Source organism: Anser cygnoides, chromosome 6, assembly GCF_040182565.1.
Source record: "Anser cygnoides isolate HZ-2024a breed goose chromosome 6, Taihu_goose_T2T_genome, whole genome shotgun sequence".
NCBI classification, from domain to species: Eukaryota; Metazoa; Chordata; class Aves; order Anseriformes; family Anatidae; genus Anser; species Anser cygnoides.
Window position 1 is genome coordinate 22470805 of NC_089878.1, and position 20690 is coordinate 22491494.

Below are 20690 nucleotides of genomic sequence, written 5' to 3' on the forward strand. Positions count from 1 at the left end.
TTGTCCTATACCATTGTTTATGGGAGGATAGGTATGTCCATTTTCAAAGAAACAACAAGAAAATTGTGATGTGTTAGAATTACATAAGAAAGAGTTTTCTTTCTCCCCTATCTAAATGACAGCTGATCATTTATTTGAAGCATATTGAGAAAAGGACTGAATAAGCAGCTGCAATTTTTTGAAATTGCTAAATTATGTAAGAGCTCTGCTCTTTCTGGTCTGGTAGATGACCAACATACAACACAGAAAAGTGGAAAATTGAGAAATGAGTTGCCTATTGGGATAGTTTCTTCCTAACCTCAGTAAGTGCTTGCTGATTTAGAAGCAACTACAGCAGCTCTTTTGGTATGTTTTTTTTTTTTTCATTCTTTAGTGTGACTGATTTTATTATACATAAACTCATCAAATGTTTTATTGCATTCTACCATTCTGTCTTTCAAATACATCTCACATAGTTATTGAGCTCCACAAGTCAGTTAGGCTCTTTAAATATTACTTCCTTTTATCAACATTAAATGTGCTCTATATGATTCTGTAATCAGCAGTTCCAGCTGCCATCATGCTCAAAAAGTACTTCATGTTCCCATCTGAAATCCACAGTATTCCAGGTGACTGGGATGTAATTTATCATGGAGATACTGTTGGGTGTTAGCTGTCTGAAGCTATTCCCACCGCCCAAGAACTGTGAATTTCAGAAGGAAATCTTTGGCAGTTTCACACCTAAACAACAGAAGACTTGCAATTTATGCCTTTAATATATGGAAGCAAGTTCACGGTACTCTTGTGCGATATTCCAGCCGATCAACTGTACATGACTCTTTGCAGAAGCACATGTAAATTCACTGTGTTTCCAGAAGTAATTAAGATTCTTGGAGGTTATGGAGCCAAAGATTCAAACTATCAGAAACACAGCCAAGTTTGGGTCAAGGACAAGTGTTCATAAGGTCACTGAGTCAGAACACCACTGAAAATGCCACAGCACTGTAGCATGGCCAAGTATACTGACCTACTGCTTCTCGCCTTCAAACAGCCTCCAGGGAAAGCAAGGAACAAAATGTTTGGTTTTAAACAAGGAATTGCAAAGATCAGGGCAGAAGGCTACAGGCACATATTAGGGGTAACTCCAGTGAAGGAAGACACGTAAGCAACTTGACAGGGAATCAAAGAAAGTCTATTAAAAAATGTTTAAAGAAAACTAGGCTGATGCAACATTTTTCTTAAAGTGCACAGTTATCGGATAGCAATTGACATTCCAGTAAAATCAGAAGATAAAGATATGGTCCTGGAGGAGTTTGTCTTCCTGGCATAACACGGAACCAAAATTAGCTTGCTCTGAGGATCAAGAGAGCATGTATACCTTAGGCTATTGCTTCATCTGATAGAGGCCACAGAAAGCAAGGGATGTAGTTGCTCAGGAAATAATCAAAACAAATGAAATGGCAGTTAAAGGTGAGTGGGTCAAGAATCTAAAGTAGCCTATTTATCAGTCGTGCTATCTATTAATGCAGCCTCATGCCCTCATATCTACAAAATGAAAATGTTTTTAAAAAATTAGCAAGTTTTTTGAGAAAATATGAAAGGCTCATTAGGCTATTTCAAAAATGAAATGATAGCATGAGTATCATAAACCCAAATGCTGGGGCATCTTACATATCTTGTCACACCAGTGTCTCCCCCACCCCATCTCTCCTCAAAAAGAGCAGTGCTGCTACTACTAATATGGAAATGAACTTGAAAGGAAATCTTGAATACAGTGGATGATTATTTTGGCAGATAGACCAGGAGGTACAATCAACACACTGGAAAACCTAAGTCTGCCTAGATTTAATGGTGGTAAAGGGGACCTTAAACAACACTGGGATTTTCTGTTTTTCTTTTTTTTTTTTTAAAAAAAAAAAAAAAAAACAGGTTTACAGGAGGAGATAATTGGTTTAAAATTAATTTAAATTGTTCTCTAATTGCTTTTGCAGTTAGAAGCATATTTCCCTTGGCTGTTATGGAAAGTATTTTTGGAGGGAAATAGCAAGAGAAGGATTTCTGGAGTGAAGAATGTAGCCGTCTTTCTGCTGCGTGACACTTCCTAGTATCCCTTCCTCAGCAGTCTGTCGCATACTTGCGGGTTGTCCAGCCCACTCAGAAATGATGCAGTGGCACAGTGCCAGTAAGATAATCCCTGAGACCAGGCTGGGTTACAATGCAGACACAACATTGCTAGTGGGCAGTTTCAGCACTGGAGGATGGCTCGGCCAGCACATAGGTATGCTGAGAGGAATGAGATACTTCTGTGCCAAGGGATCAGGCGACAGCAGGTGGCTGAAATGAATAGGGTGTTTTGTGTGGGAAGAGCTACAGTTCAAACTGCTGATCATTATATACCCTCATTCAGAGCTGGTTATCAGTTACAATTACGACACAGTATTAATGATGATTTTTTTTAAAAAAAAAAGAAGAGCTGACCTGAAGAGCTGACCATTACATCTGAAATCTGGTATGGACAATCTGTGATGCAGCAATAGTTATGCAGAGGAAAAATTAAAAAAAATAAATAAAATGCAGCTGTGCATGTTGCGAGATCACCCTGAACACAACTGTCTCCTGCTTCTCCGGTTCCACAACGAGCCAGTGCCTGGCATAAATGAGAACAGCCTCAGGATCATATTGCCACAGCATTGTGTGTGCTTTTAGGAGTCATTAGGATACTAGAGAATCACTTTAATAATGCTCTAACTTCTGCAGTATTAGTACAAAATAGAAAGCTCCAAATGTACTGTGTCTTCAACTGCTGTTGGCATCTCTGAGATGAAAAATTTTTTTTTCTTCTTTTTGTATTCCTAACATATCTGTCCATAGTTACTGGTAACAGCTAAAATATTCTTCAGAATATACCATTTCTTGTTCTTATTCTTGCAAGCTGGGGACCAGTATAAATGTCATTTGCAGTTTTCTGGTAACTTGAAGTATATTTCTATAACTTTTTCAAATTTTCATCTCTTTAGTAGAAATTCTTTTACCTATGAAGTTTATATAAGTTATTTTTTACATTAATTTTAATAGGAATTTTAATATATATATTGTTATATTTTTTGGCCATTTTATTATCAATTACAGGTAAATTGGTCTTAAGTGATTTCCACCTAAATACTTTTATGGACAGATTTCTGAGATGGTGGCCACCATGTGAGAAGGTATTTTCATTCAAGCTTATTATTCTATGCATTGAAGTTTAGAAAAGCATATTTATCAAATAAAACTGAAAATCTGGGATACTACTGCAAGCTGTTTAGACATTAAATATTACTTGTCTTTAGTGTTAAGTTTTTCCATCTGCAAGCTTGTCTGACTCTCAGGTTTTGATTTCTAGTGCACCTCATTCCCATTTTTCAAGGCTGCAGTGGAGTTTTTTATTCAGTGTTTTTGTAATTTAGAGATTTCAGTAAACAGCATCAATTACTAGTTCTAGGAAAGCTCTTTTCAGTTTTATGCCATGATATTAATTTGTTATCCTAGTTCCATGAAGCATTTTATTATAGGCAACTGAATGTAATTTACTGTAGCTTCATAGTAAGTAGTTTGAAATTGTGTTTATTGTTCCAAATCACTTCGTTTGAAACTGTGTTTATTGTTCCAAATCACTTTGTTAATTTGTCTTTTGAATTCTAAGTATTCCTGCCTGTAGTAATGTACGCAAAAAAAAAAAAAAAAAAAGAATAACTGATTATTGCTCTATAATTACACAGGCATTTGGGGGGGACATTTAATATATTTGTCCACAAAACGATTACACTTCAGTAGATCTACCATTTTAAATACATTAATTCTCTTATTCTCTTTCAGATGCTCTAATTAAGTTATCCTCATTTTCCTAGGTAGTTTTAGCCTTTATCACAATGTTCCACAGTTATCCATACTCTTTAAATCCCTGATAGGTGAATGATCCATTTAAATAGTCTTTGTGAGGATGGTGTTTTTATGGTATACATTGACAACTGTTAGGGCAGAGGGGAACTGCATGCTTAGCACTTCACAGAACTTTTTGCTTTAAACAAACCAATTCAATGTACATTCTTTTTTGTCCCTCCTTTTCACTACCACAGTGGCCCCCACGTGGCAGTGTCCAGCTGCCTTAGCCCCATTTCCCAAACATTATCCCTGTCTTACTTGGACTTCTGAAGGATGGTTTTCTTGCACTGTTGCTTCCACTTAAGTATGAGGGCCCAGATTTATTCTCAGAAAGTGATATTTCCTACTGTGAAAATGTTATTGAAAGGTGTTAGGATTACCATTAAATGCTATAAATCGGGAAAAATTTAATTTGCATACTGCTTTATTGGGATATCTCCCCAGATAACCTAAAATGACAATGAATGGCAAAGATGTCTGCTTACTAAGGACAGAATTAACATAAATGACACTTACTGAAAAAGCAGTGAGGTAGTTCCAAGAGGTGCTTAATTAGAGGCTAATATATGCAACTTTTGCAAAAGTTGCCAAATGAAAACTAAATGATTTTTTCTTCCTTATTACTGCAGGCTTGAAGTCACGTCAACCTTTTTTAACTGTGTATGTGTCTAGTCTTGGTGAGAGCAAGTATTCAATTGGGGCACAGACTGTTTTGTGGAGCACCCTGTTTAACAGCGTTCACTCTTTTTTTTTGTTGGACACAAGTTGCTGAAATGTGTAAGTAAGTAACTTTCACAAGTAAGTAACTTTCTACCATCTAACTCCTTCAGTTTACTGACTGACTCTGATATTATATTCAATTTATTAATGGGCTCCTCAGAAAAATGTGACACAAGAAGCTATTTTTATGTTCTGAAATCATACTCAAGACGTGCTGAAAAGTATAAAGCATTGGAGTGCCAAATTTCAAAGAATATGCAGTCATTACACTTACAGATGTCAAAGATAAAGTTTCCAATTTCAATGGCCCACTGATTGACTACGCTTCATTTAGATAGTGGATTTTCCACTTGCTATCCAGTTCTGCACTAATGTAAAAGTCAGTAAGCCAGAACACATAAAGTTTTAAATAGAGGAAAACTATTTACTAAATTACTACCACCTGTTTTGCATACATTGTACTACCTTGGATTGGAAGAGGAATTTGCTGTCGGTAAATTAAATAGACTGCTAAAATCTACTATTAATGTTCAAAGCATGTCATCTTTTTAAAAAAGAAAACATTTAAAAGTATTTGGAAAATGCATACAGATTACCCAGAATTCTGGTACAACGGTTTCTCATCCCCATCCAAAACATGATGATGTTTTAACTATTTCTGTTACATGCGTTACTTAAAAGAAAGTTGTCTAGCACCTAACTTTTGGTTATTTATTGTCTCCACTAAAAGAATGCATATGCAAGAAATGAATAACAGGGGTAAGAAGGAATGGGCCCATGGACAAAGGATAAAAGCATATGTTCAAAGGAAAATCATAAACCCATAAATGGGTCATGGAAAACAAATGAAGCAGTCGGGTAAGCATTTAGAAATTTCATCTGTCGCTATAAAAATAGTTACATAAAAACTTGATCATCAATGCATTTTATTGTGATTGTAACTTTAAATACTTGAGGGTTGCTATTCAAAGAATGTTTTCTGTAGAAATTAAAATGCTTGTCTAAGTGCTTTGTTGAACTGACCCCTAAAATTTACTGTTACCTACAAGACCAGTGCCTAAATAGGAAGTCCTGTTATCAACAGAACTTAATTCCTGTATTTACTCTATGTATTTATAAAAATAGTTTCTTACTCTTCAGCGTAAAAATACCCAAAGCTAGTGATTACTCTCAGACATAACTCTTCATGGGCTCACTCTATTTAGAAGACTGTAACTACACATTTAAGCTACCTATACAACTACTGAGAAATAGAAAACCTCCTTTTATCTTCCTGTCTGCCTTATTTCTCATAACCCTTGATAATATTTTTGGCCAATCAAATTTGGACTGGAGAAGAGGTGATCTTACTGGAATAAGACATTCTGTGGGTTTGAGAGCTTTCTACCACAATAATTTTACCACTAAAGCTGGCATCTTAACTTCCAATTCAAAACAAGAGACTGTTTAGCTGAAGAGTACAGAAGACCAATTTGAAGTTAATTCTATTGCTGAACGAGCTGAAAATATCTCCTGCGAATCATTCAATCTTTGTGAAATATAAAAAAAAATAAAACAAAAAGCAGCATAGCCATGGCCTGCCTGGAAGAAAGCCTTTGGAAATGTCAGCATGAGACAAGTCTGTTTCTGATATATTTCTCATTTGTAATTAAAAATATGATGGAAATTTATTCTGGTGCAATTCAGAAGCAGTGAGAGCATGGAATCATGTCTACCATCTGCTGAAATGCTGGTGGCATTATTAAGATTGATGACAAACCCCCTAAAGTGACTATTACAGAGGAGTGCTATTAACACCTGCTACATAAACTCTATGAAGCCAGTAAGTAAACTGTTGAGACAAAACCACGATTCTTAGTTGATTCTCTGCAATGCACCACTTCACTAAGACAAAATTTCTCAAGAGGCTTAAAAAACCACCTCTGTGGCTGCATGGAACCTGCTCATTCATCTTATCCCCAGACCAGCTCCAGAGATGCTTATCCGTTTTAGCTGCTACAGACAGTTTTGAAATGAGACAGTATTTTCATCTGGAGGAAAGGTATAAAATAACTCTGTTGTATATGAAGAACAGATGCCCTGAAAAGAGCTGCTTGTTACCCTGAGCAAAACTAAGATCTAACTGTGGAATTGCCATCTCAGAATGGGGCTCTACACAAAGACAAAGACAAAACATTGAAGGGCTCATTCTGTAGCCTATAGATTTCACTCTTAATTACCAAAACTCCCACTGATTTGCTGTTTACCACCATAGCAAAATTGAGACAAGTTCCCTGGTCTTACTACTTAAAAAGTAACAGCCTAATTCTATGAACTCAAAAGAGAAATTCTTTTAATTGAGAAAAGGGTTTGGCTTACATTAAATTGTTGAGCTGTTCATATTCTATCCCATGGAAGAAGTATCAGTTATATGTAGCTCAACATAAAATGTTAATTTGCAACATTACAGCAATTTTGACAGTATGATAATGAATACTTGTGCTAAATCATCAGCTGGACTATGGATTAACTAAATAAATTTAGGGCATACAGTAGCAGCAGAAACTTTCCTTAAATGAATAATGTGCAGTGGTCCATTTTGACTTTTTTTTTTTTTTTGTGGGGAAAATAGTTGTATGTTTCAGAAGCACATAAGGAAACTGAAGCAACAGTTAAGTCATGTGACAGTGACCAAGCATGTTTTAATTAGCTTTTTTCAAGCATGATACTACACTGACTGAGTAAAATCATTTAAGTAGGCCAATATCTACAAAGGGCTAAATCAAGCAATCAAACAATATATGACACTACAAAATAAAAAACTTTTTAGAGGTAAATCTTAGTACAGAATTTTTAAGGCACATTGAAATAAAATCACAAACAACTCAATTTATGCTAACTTGGTACTTTATGTCCATATAAATCACTGGCAACACATTAGAAGCAAAATATGCAGAATGAGAAGTGCAGGTTTGTGACGTCTGTGTTTAATGTGAAATGTACTAGAAAGAGCAAAAACAAAGAAAGGGAGACGGTATAGTCAACATAGCTTTGTAACCAGAATTAATGGGCTAAAATTTTCAGGCTTGAAAAAAGGTCATAGAAACTGTTTTCTAAACCAAAGTGATTAGTAACTAAGAATAACTCCAAAGTTCTCTTTCCAAACTGTTCTGCATAAAACACTACCTCACTACACAGGAGAGTAAAAATAAGATTTGAAATGTAGCAAAAATTAAACACAGTAGCCTTCCTCTTCCATCTTTTTTTTTTTTTAACTTTTCTATTCACTTTATACAATGTATATATTTATATATATTATATATAGTATATATAATTTATATATAATATATACTATATATATAATTTATATATATTTATATCAAATCAATCAAACATGATCACTTCTGCTTCCTATTTTTATAATAATTCCAAAGTATTTGGAAAGCAGTTTTACCACAATGTTTAAAACCCACCATTGTAAATAATCCCACTTTGTTTTAGCACAATAAAGTTCTAAAGATGTGTGTTCCGTAGGAAATTTACTAATCTCTTTTCATATAATTGCAAAAGGAACACTTCTGCGTAGTACATTCCCAGGCCAGCTCAAAGGTTATACTTTTGCTCTTAATTATAATTTTCCTTTTACAATACTTATTTTAAGGATGTAGTTTTATAATTCTCAGTGTTTTCTATCCTTAGAGTGGAAATTGAAGAGCCATTATTTTACTGGTTATGCTGTCTGTGAATATCAGTGCTACTACTGTTAATTATAGGTACAGAATTCAAAACAAATGCTATTTATTTTGGGTTTCATGAAAGCATGTGTGGGCTTTGGTTTTTTGTTTGTTGTAAATTCACAGAGAGATCTAGAATATATGTTTTTCTTTGCACACTCTCTTGTTGAAGTTTTAGATTCAGAGACATATTGGATTAGACCTTTAAAAGTTCTTAAAATATCTGTGTGCCTCTGCCTTTAAGCAAAACAAAATAATGATTATGACAGTGATGTTTTCTAACAAGATCATTTTGTGTCTAGTGTTCCTGCAGACATTTACGTTCCTTCTGCTGTCATTTTCCACAGTCATTTGCTATTTCATGATTTTCGTAATTATTTTAAATAGCTAGAAATTATTGAAAATACACTGTGGTGTGAATCAGAAAACAAAAATAATAAAGCAGAAACAAAAGCACTAGCAGAGAGTGGGGAAGCAAATGACTTCCAAGATTACTAATATTTCTGTTTCATAGTAGGCACTCGATTTTAGCTGCACATTCTCACATACGCCAATATTCTCCCTTTACCCTCCATTTTGTTTTCTTCCAAAATACTGGGTGTGTTTTAAGATTATATATTTTCCTGTAACTCTGAGCAGGCTATTTCCTGAAGTCCACTGACACTACTCTTAGAAGCTGGATAGAAGAAGCATTTTCCTTCACATGTTCAGGCAGCTGAGGCAGATCCCTCTGCTGTAGTCCAGATCAAAAAGAAAAATGTAGACTTAAAATTTATCAGCATTCCTTATTTTTAAGAAACAGTCTTTTCTTTGTTCTGGGTTGAAGTTTGAAAACAAGTACTAAGAGAGAAAATGAAACATTCTACAACAGAAGATTAAAGCAGAGATCATAAAGCTGGTATTATGTAAGAGAGAATCTCTTACATAATCTACAGGGAGAATCTACACAGAATTCAAGATGAGCTAGAAATTATGGTCAGTGATGGAGACTCTGAGACAGTGGGCATAACTAGAGAGATTCTCTAAGCTAGTATCACCAGACCATTTTCATACCTGTAGTCCAGCAATGATATTTATTATCTATGACAAGACTTCATTTATACAGCTTCATCAAAAGACAATGCATACCTTGAACAATCCTGGGTATACAAAGTTCAGGAACTGCCTAATGCAGAGTAACATGTACTGTTCCTTCTATTCATCAAGTCGTACTGTTGAAATAAACATACCATAACACAGAAGAGAGAGAAAACAAACAGGGCTAAAACATGCAGTGGTATTTTCTTTTCATTTTTCTTCCCCATTTCCTAAATGCCTTAGAGATTACACTCAGCTTAAAGATAACATACCATGTAACCTTAAATCTAGACAGAAAACATATAAAAAAAGGACCCCATCATTACAGAACTTTTTTTTTGAAGACTCAACAGAGCAAAAGAAAATGCGATAAAACGGAGAAGACAGACACAGAGATAACAAAGCATAAACAGAAACATAAATGAGAGATCTTGTTTGTGAAAAGAGTCCTTGAAGGATCTATTAAGACAACTGATGTAGTAAGGTGTATTTAGCAGGTTATTTGTACCTTCTGCACTCTAATGGTCCACAGTGGCATCTACCCATATACTAGTACTACATGTACCTTGATACAGAGATCAAACACATTTTGTTCTGTATTTCTTATTGAAAATGCAAGAAGTCTTGCACTTTCATGTGGATTCAGAACAATACCATGAAACTCCTGAGTGCAGTTATTTTGGACCAATTTACTTCAACCTCTTGACAACAACTTCAGAAAGCACGGTGAGTCCATTTCACTTTCTACTAGTTAATGGCAGAGAATAACACCATTGTTAACAGTTTGTTCATATACAGGTTGGAGGAAAAAATAACAGGAATAGACACACTGGGGATTTTATTTTCCATAATTGGTGGACTCTTGAAATAATAAGTGTAAGAACACTTTTATGCAGGTGTTCGTTTGACTGTTAGCTTGAAATTGTTCATTTGACATATTACACATTGTACTCTGCAACAGCAAGTAATGTCTCTTTCACTCCTGTTTAATTTATGGATCTGTTTTCCCCCGCGTACCACCACCTGTTGATTTCTTAGACTGTATGTCACAAGCTGATTTCCTTCCTAATCAACTTAACCTAGACATTATGTTTCCCTCCCAGTGCTGTTTCCCAAGATGTGCTAGTAATGAATGTATTTACTTCCCATCTTTCCACTGCACTTTCATGCTTCAAGAATTGATTAAGGTGCCACAGGCTGCTGAATTTTTCCAAATACCAGCAAACAGAATGACAGTGAAATGTTTTAAGATTTGTTGCTTTCTGCCACAACTGACAAGTACTTTAGAAAAATATACTCAGGATAATAAGTGTTGTCTATAAAATATTGAAAACTAACATTAAGCTAAATGTGGAGATGAAGTTAAAGAACATGGTATGAATGAAAAACACTTTTTCAAACATCATTTTCTGGCCACTGCTCTTTGAAAGGAGGTGTGCCTTTCCAAATGTTCTATGGTCAGTTTCCCACAGAGGTTATCAAGCTCCAGCGCTTCTGGCTAGCGGGTCAAAAATGATACAATGAAAACAGCCTCTGGTAAAACAAGGTATTTACTGGCTTAGGTGTCTGCACAGAGTAGAGGTGATTTTTCTGATGACTCATAAAATACAGTTCTTTACCCTCGAGATCAAACTGTACAAAACTCCATGGACATCACATGCAACTTCTAAGTTAAAAGGTTTTATCTTTATTGATCTTTGCAGATTTTAAAATGTTAAAGCTAACTTGCACAAAACCCACTTTCCAGGTCATCTCTAACAGATTATATATCTTAAAGAAAAACCCATTCATGATTTTACTTTTTTTTTTCTTTTTTTTTTTTTTTCCTAGGAAGCCCGAAGGGACATTTTCCTCATTCTTCCATTCTCTAAATCTGCTTCCTTAATAGCACACAGTCATGTTAGAAATAGTATCAGCATACGGAAGTCAGGGTTTCTCTGGTTTTCTTTCTTTTTTGGAGATTTGACCCAAAGGTTAGTCAGTCTGCTGTAACCCTGAACTTAAAAGAAGGTAAATTCTGCTGAATCAAGACTTAAAGAAATATTAACAACATCAAATGTCGTATCTGTTCAGAATAAAATTAACAGCTTTTTAAAAATGAAGTAAGCCAGTTTCTTTCAAAATCTCATTTTTCTTGTGACCATTGCAGCTTACAATGCACTGTGAAAACTAAAACCAACCAACCAACCAAAAACACTGGAAGGAGAGCAAAATGAGACAACATAGTATTTCCATCCTTACACATTGGTGTTCTAATAAGTGCCATTTTCAATATTGTTTATAGAAATGGATATCCAATATATTCTGTCATTTCTAGAAATAGCATTATATTACACTTATAGCACCTGGAAAGAAAAACCCAACATAAAGCTTTTAGTTCTTTCAGTTTTCCTGAAGTGAATAAGTTTCTCCCCCATTTACTCCATACCCAAGTTACAGACTCAGCTGGAGGACTTCAGTTAGCACAAAATAAAGTATTTCCCTTGAACTTCACTGTTGTTTACTGACAGAACTAAAGGCAAAACAATGTCATATCTGCAATGAGACAGGTAGAAGGCCTGAAAATATTTCAAAACCTGTCAGAAGCCGTGCATTACAAAATGCTTCTTTGGGTATGCACTTTTCTCATTTCCTAGACTTTTACAAAATACCTTTTAAACTGGTATGTGAATTTTCCCTGTTCAAAAGGACTTTTAGTTATTTAGACAGACTTCCCAGGAAGTAGCATTGGATACACTGTAGAAATTGCTTTTTCTATTAGCTAACTGTACTCCACCAAAGAATGAACTCATCATAACAGATGAAAAGTGCCTCTTTCAATTAGAAATACAAGTAACAAATAAGCAGGCAAAATATCTTTCTAATATAAGTACATAAAGAATGTATGGAATGGAGCCAGACAACAATCAGACAAAAATGAGACCCGCACCTGGAATCACTGCAATTTGTTGAGGACAAGTGATCCTAAAAATAAGCCATCCTTATCCTCTGCACATGATACACTGATGAATCTTGGTGGATTCTGATAAGTAGTAAACAACGTGAACATTTGAAAACAAAAAAAATTACCTATAGGACAAAGGTCACCTCCAATGGAAATTTTCCTTGAGGTCATATGACTATATTTCATCCTGTCCTCTTCCTTGTAAAAATGTATTTTGTATGTAAATGAAATGAAAAACAAATTTTATAATTTTATTTGTTATAAAGAACTGGGGACACAAAACTTTCAATTTTAACTGATCGGTCCTACTTTTTCTACTTTTTTTTTTTTTTTTTGGTAGCAAACTTCATGTTGCAGTAACTCAAACAATAACATCTCGCTGTGAGGACAAGTAGATGACGTGATTCTACCCTTCTAAGGTGAGATCATATTACAGATTGTTACACATCTCCAACTAAAGCACATAAAATGGTAAAGCTGTACTTAGGGCAGAAGAATGAGAGAGTTCTCAAGGGTGTGTTAGAAGAGTATATTAAAGCTTTTTATTTGGAAAACATTCAAATATCTGGCCTAAGCATAGTTGATATTTAGACAACTAGATAAATCAGTGACAAGGAATACTGGAGTTAGATGGGCATGATGAAGAACAAGGTTTCAAATGTTGAGTTGTCACGTGTGTGAATCATTTGTGCTGATTTCAAGTCCTCAACACCTTGAGGAAGGCAGGTACACTTTCCAGAAAATAGTCACTTCTTCTGTATATACAATTAAAGTATAACAGTGAAACCAGTGAAGAAAATAGCTCAGAAGAACTAAAGAACTGCAGGTGATACATTGTAATGGAATACTAATCACTGCAAATTCACTGATTAAACAGAATACTTTATAGAAGAACATTATATTTATTTTGTGTATATATAAATAAATAAGTATATATATATATATAATACTGTATTAGTTCATGGGATTCTTTGTAAACAAGAATCCCATTCCCAACATCAGAACAGCTACTTTCCCTGGTGTAGAAGATTGTAGAGATCAGTGACAGTTCTGTCAACGTGTCTAAGGCAAAAATTTAGTGCATCTTCCAAACTGTAAGAAGCCAAACCAGATCAAAGGTGAGTTAACTGACAATAAACAAAGAGCCAGAAGGATTGTTTCTTCAGATGGCCTCTAAGATACCTGTAAAGAGCCAATGCATTTATTGTAAAAGTACAGAAAAAATGTTTTCCAAAATAATGTGAAATTTCAGAAAATATCTATTCTTCATGATCTACAATTCTAGTCACCTAGACAGTGTGTACTTTGCTTGATGAGGAATCTTTTGGCACTAGACAAAATGTTATGAAAACAAAGGGAAGGAGTGTATTATGTCATAAAAGAATGAGCTAAGAAATAAATTAAACCCAAATCCACAAGGTTGACCACAGAGCACTCCCTTCAAGACCAAGCTTTTCAGCAAGGGTAGCTATTTAGCCATCCTATGCATTCCTTACTATTCATTTTCACTCATCCATTAAAAAAAAATATATGGTAGTGCTAACAGGGTACAAAACTGACCTACACTTGTAGTGGGGTTTCCATTCTTTTCAACGTTACATGTCTTTGCTAAGTTAATATAAGCGTTTCATAGAGGAAAGAAGATGCTGCTTGTTTAAACAATTTTAATGAAGGTCTAACCTTTTACATTAGACATCTGTTCCCTTCATTTACTTTCTGGCAGCAGCTCATATGTTTTCTACAAAGGACACAGTTTAATGAACATATACCATATTATTTAAATGAACGGGTTTAATAAGTTCTTTGAATAGGTTTCTCTAAAAAGTAAGCATGAAATTACTTTCTTAGTTTGGATTTTTCTTAACATATTTTAACAAAAAAAATACATAATTACTTTTCAGCAAACAGAAGCCTTAGTTGCATTAACATTCCAAAGCTTTCGAGTGCTAATGAGGTAAAGTAGTTGTTGCATGGGAATGATAAGTCAGTACAGTAAACTGATGCTTTAATATATTAGCACTTCTTAAGAAACAGTTTTTTTGTTTGTTTGTTTGTTTTGTTTTTTTTTCCTACAGGAAACGGGAACATACTTTTCATTTGATCAGAATGGGACATCAGTTTACTTCTAAATAATGGAAAGATGTGGGCAAGCCTGATACCATATGCTTTCTTTAAAAGGCTCCAGTAACAGACTAACTCATTAATACTCCTAAGAAGGAAATGCATCCAAGTTCCAGTTGGATAAACTAAGGGTTGATTATATTCAATTTGACTTGACCAAGTGATTTAGCCTTGAAATTATTAAACTTAGTCCGTCACTCTATTTACTCTTTTATGTATTCACTTATGTTAATATGAAGTGTTAATTCCACGCAAATAATTAGGATTCACATATAGCCATCAGGAAGAAAAATCTGCCAAAGGGCTAAATACATTTGCAGCTGGCCTATAATATCTTTCTCTTTGGAACCATCTGAGATTTTTTTTTTTTCTATAGCTGATCTAATAGTATAGAAGTCACTCAATGATTTAACATTATCTAATTGCCCTAATTTTTCTCTATTGATTTTATACATATACAAGTAACAGCACTGCTATGGAAATGAAACCTGAATGAGAGATTTTAGAATTTTTAATGAGGGAGATTTGCCTTCTTAGAATAAAAATATATTTTAACTCATAAAAATGCAGTAATATGGGTCCCGGTCTTGAAAGTCTGATTAGTCAAGAGAAAGTCTATTTAAACATGGTTACAACAGTTGGCAGTCTTTTTCTAAGCATAAGGCTAATGAGCACATTCATTTATGCATAAGGTAACTTTATTAAACTTAGCTGGCACAGACCCTTAGAAGACATTTTCTTTAAATTTTAAAAAATCCACTGTGATTTCTATGGCCTTGACTTTGTTTTATATATAGCCATTTCTATGTTCTAACCTTCCCTGTTGCTTCTGAGTGAAGTCACTACAAAAACACAAGGAAAAAACATCAGCTAATTCCCTGTCCCTCACTCCTTCTGCCTATGGAAATGGCTGAGATACATCAACTCTTAAGCAATCAGTTTGTTAAAACTTGTGCATAGCCTTGCATTATATTGTGATATCAGTTTTTTCTTATATCACTGAGTACTTGATAGAACTGTACTCAAAATCTATCTCCACTGCTTTTGGTGGAGATGCAAGTAAACACTTGCCACCGTTTACTGCTATTTTCTTAAGCAGCTTCATGTTTTATCAGCTTGGATAAGATCTTTTTATTTGTAATAGGCCCCATTGGTGATACAAATAAAATAGTGCAAACTTATCATGTGGATATTTTACTCTTTAGCTTGCTGCTTTTTTTTTAACGCATTAGCACTGCTGCATGTCCTCAACTCTGAGAGGCAGACATTTTTTAAAACTCCTGCTATCTTTTCCAAACAACTGACAGGAAAAAAAATAGTGAAAACATTTAAGGGGTGTCTGCATGTGTGTGTGATTTTATATATACATATATATGTATATATATATATAATTATTATTTTTTTTTACGTCATGTAACTGTCTCTATCCGAAACGTGTTGTCTGCCTAAACCATGATTTGCTCCCATAATCTCACTAGTTGTTTTTCTTCTTTCTCATATAAAACTAGATGTGTTCTTTACTGGCTTCTCTAGCAGAACTATTTTTCAGGTATGTTCTTATTCTACAGAGAATAGATACTGTTTTTAGAAAGCAGTCTTAATTTGTGACATGGCATGCCAGTCAGAGTCCCTTGTTCAAAAGCACTTAGAAGATTCTGTGATTGCCAAGCCTTTCCTATCACGTTTCTTTAAAATTATCAGACCAAAAGGTCTTTACTTACTTATTTTGAGCCACATTTTTACACTTGCAGAAGCCTCAGCTGAGTAAAGTACATCTACTTTGCCCATGGGAGATAACCCCAGAAGCAGATATTATGAGTACAGACCCACACTGCAGATCAGGCTCCACATGAGCCCTTGTATATAAATGTTATTCTGATGAGACTTATGGCAATGGATGCAGAAAAGATTCTGCTTTTGACTTCAGGTCACAGTTAACTGATTCACAGCTACACTATTAACACTCAGATGTTAATATTTTGCTTCCTAAGGGAAACACTAAGAATATACAACTGTACTGGTGAAAAAGGTTAAATAATAGTTGTAATTAACCCCTTATTTTTTCAACTTTGGAGTTTAAACTTTTGAAACCTTTACCAGTAGGCTCTACAATTTTCATTTATTTCACATGGTAGGCACAGTAAGTGTTAAGAAGATTACTCTACTCTTTCCCATACACTGGCATATTCAAATGAGCTTAGGCAAAATAAAGGTGAAAGAAAAATGCTGTGCAATATTAATAAATATATCTTTGTATATACATATATAACATTCTGCATATATATAACATCTACATATATATGTATCTATCTATATATATGTAGATTGTTATTTTGTTTCTTCCTGGCTCCTTGAGGTAGTAAGGAAAAGCTCTGACATCCCAAAATAAATACTACCAAACAGCACAGAAACGATAGCAAATAATTCCCTTGGGTTAACGTGACAAAGACTCCATGGATTTTAAACTACTAGAAGTAATATAGGGAAAATATATATAGCATAAAACTTATATTCAAACCTGCAATTGAGTTGAAAAAAAAAGTGTTTTAAGAATGTCAGGCTTTATTATTTAATAGTTGCCTGTAATTATGCTTCCAGTAATTACAATTTTCATAGCTTTGCTTTCCTATCAAGCTTTCAGTCTACTCTCTATCAATATATGTAAGTTGGGGCTGTCAGAACTAATAACTCTCCCTGCATTTAACTATACATTAAAGGGACAAAGACTTTCCCCAGATCTCACCACAATTAAATATATTAACTGGAAATCTCGATACTATAGTGCGAACTAATTTTTTTTTGAAATGTAGTTGTGATTTTGTAAATATTTTTCAAACCACAAAACACATCACTGAAAATTCAAATTGCTCTGCAGATACAGACAAATTTTAATCCAAAGTTTTTGAAATATGCTTGTAATTAGCTATTTGTAATTTAGTGATTTGATTCAGTGTGAAAAAATATTACAACTTAGGGGGATTGCTAATAATTTTATTTGAATATCAATATGTATTTTATTAACTATCATTTCATCATTATTAGTTAGTTTGTTTGTTTGTTTCTTGACGTCCTTATTTCTGTTTGAAGCAGCTTGATGCACATTAAAGTAACAAAGGAAATGTAAATATATAACTACATAGCAGCATCAGAGGTTTATTTTAAGAAGAAATGGAGTATGGGGTAAAGTAAAAAAGTATTTTAAAATAAAGTTGAAAGAAGTCACGCTGTCCTTTGTACTAAAGACATACTAACATGAGTGTGATTTACATAAATGTTCTTTAACTTGATATAATGGAACTTCATTTTATTTTTATTTTTTACTTAATATTATTTACCTTAGGGGAAAAGATACTTCTTGTTAACAGCCTGTAAAATAACACACATTACACCCAGGTGATACTCCTTTTTTACAAAACAAACTGAAATATAAGAATATTATTTAAGAATATTATTTAAGCATCTGTATTTTGTATTTTCCTTGTACTGAGCCTATGCTTTCCTTTTGTATTAGAAAGGGTAAATTTTCACTTGAAGGAGCACCTAGCAAAAAGGTGTTCTTATATACTTGGAAATAATTTTTTATAAAGTATATGAATGAAATAATAATGGTAAGGTTCTAAGTTGCACGTGAATTTAAAACATTTGCAGGGGTAGTAGTAGCTAATTTTGGAAAAAAAAATCAATCCTTAATTGGTACAATACAGAGCAAATCAGTCCCCAAAAAAGCTCTGTGACTGGGAATAAGTTCTGTCATTTTTCTAAGTAAGAAGTTATAAATAGTAACATTAAGACATTAATAGTAACAATAAGAACCAGTTCTCTCCCACAAGAATGGTAATGTCTACATACTGAATTTCTTTCTTCATAGGAAACAGAGGTTTATTTTGCTATTATTAAAAAATGACTCAGATCAACCAAAATGGTCTCCACCTTAAAAATCATTTGAATACGCAACTTCAAAGGAGTCTATGACTGTTTCACATGTTTAAAGCTTTACAGGTGTTCTATAATCCCATTAAGTTTTAAACTTTATTTATTGGTACATGCTACTTCCTGTATTATGTATCTGACACCACCAGTTAAAAGATTTTTCATGAATCGCATGAATTTCTATTTTACTGTTCACATAAAAAAGCTTTCTAATATCTTTTAATAGAAGATTTTTTGAGTATGAATTATACTGTGGTCAGCACACATTATTCTGAACTCCAATTTCTGGACCAGAAAGCCCTGTTCAAATCACTCTAGGCATTAAAATTAAATGGGTAAATCACAGAATGAGTGACTATATGGACTGCCAGGGTTATTCTGCAGCAGTTATAAAGTGGTAGAACACAACGTTTGTATCAAAAGAGGAAATTCTTGCAATGAGCAAAACCAGTTTAGTCATACTGGTGAAAAAGGTGCACTGAAGTCAAATAGAAAAGTCTGCAGGCATTATCACTAAGCTTGCTACTACTCCACTTCAGATCCAGACTTCAACAAATATTAGAACTCTATTTATGACAAGATGGTAGATGTAAAATTTAACATAGTGATACCATTGGCCTATCTCACAGGCACAAATCCCAAGCATCCATACTATGTATTATTAGTAAGTTGCATTTATATGTACCAGCAAGAAAGCAAGATGCTTCTGTCACAAGCCTGCATTATATTAAAAACCACCACCAACAACAACAACAGAAAAACAAAACAAAGCAAAACAAAACAACTTCATGGGAAGGGAACTTCACTATTCATTCTGTTTTACTCCCAAAACAAGGTTATTTGGCATAGTTGCATGTGCTTTTCTATTGTTTCCAAAAGCAACAGAATCATAAAATCCTCAGTAATATTGCAGGAATCATTTTCAACTGCAGAACTTTGTTTTGTTGTAGAAAATCCAAGCCTTCAGTTCCTTTCATTCATCAGGAAACTGAACTGCCTGCTCCAGGGTGGCAGGGGCTGCAGTCCCCCAGCACCACCACCAGCATTGCCCATCCCCAGCAGGGCAGAGGAGAGGGGCCATGTGAGGCTCAGGAAGCCTCCCTGAACCCTCGGGGCCCATCTCCATTCCCTTGAGGTATCCCCCCGGCCCAGGCACGCACCTTCCTGCCACCCAGGGTCTCAAAGTGGCTCTGCAGCTCCTTCACAGTGATGGGGAAGGGCTCAATCCAGCGAGGGCCACCCAGGGGCTCCTCCTTGAATATGTCCGCCCTCCTGCTGTCTGCTGGGACTTTCTCCACGGTGCTGCCATGGCTGCTTTTCTCTGGTGCTGTGGACCGTGGGGCTGGCAGGCACCGGAGCACCAGGCTGGGTCTTCGAGCACTGGCAGACTCCCATCTCTCCTTGAGGAGCTTCACAGAGCCTTTCTGCAGGGTCAGGTCAGGCAGCTCCAGCGTGCCCTGGCAATGCAACAGGTACGTGGGGTCAGAGACGGCAGCCCTGCGCTGGCAGAGGCCATCACGGGGCTGCTCAGGACCCCCCATGGGTCACGGGACAGGCCAAGGAACAGGCTGGCTACAGACTCTGACAGAAGCCACTTCACAATGGAAAGAGAAATCCTTGCCATCAGGAAACAGAGACAGAGAAATGTAAGTTCTACTCTGTTTCTGTACAAGCACAAAAAAAAAAAAAAAAAAAAAAAAAGAGCTTTTATAGAGTTTTTAAAAAAGGAAAGAAGCAAGAAGAAACCTAGCCCCGTCATGGTTTAGAGCTGGAGCAAGCATCATTAGGAACCTCTACTCCAAACCCAGTTATTACTCAGGTTCATGGTTTGGAGCAGATCCATGATTTCCTGCTCTGGAACAATTTAAAAGCATCTGCTCAAAATAGCACGGAAGAGTTTTGCCACTGCGGTGTGTTTTCACTAACTGTAATCTCATTCCCAAATACAGATCTGCGGATGAGTGCCAGGATGGCATTACACCTACTTCCAATCACCCGGGCACACAGATATCAAATGAGATATACCTGCTGACTGACTTGCACATGACTTTTAGGAAAAAGATGCTAGGATGGTCTTCGTGTGAGAGCTGCTGGGTACACAGCTGGATGTCCAACTACCAATGGTAAGGATTTGTGCAGTGACATACATTTAAGACCCTTGGATTGTCCTTCCCCAACCAAATGAATTTTGCAGAAACTGCAAACTCCTCTTTTTTTTTTTTTTTTTTTTTTTTAAGAAGAAAATTTTCCTTGGAATAGCAGAATTGCCGACTTAAAAGAACATG

General features: G+C 35.1%; 1 long non-coding RNA gene across 2 annotated transcripts; it reads left to right on the forward strand.

Moving 5' to 3' along the window:
• The first annotated feature begins 1828 nt into the window (after positions 1–1828).
• LOC106029955 (uncharacterized) lies at positions 1829–20466 on the forward strand. 2 transcript variants are annotated; one of them, XR_010832536.1, is made up of 6 exons: positions 1829–2257; positions 3109–3185; positions 4530–4681; positions 5351–5478; positions 12695–12773; positions 20355–20466. It is a non-coding gene; the product is annotated as an uncharacterized lncRNA (long non-coding RNA). The 2 variants fall into 2 exon arrangements; XR_007162490.2 differs by lacking the exon at positions 20355–20466 and adding an exon at positions 14430–15312.
• Positions 20467–20690: the final 224 nt, after the last annotated feature.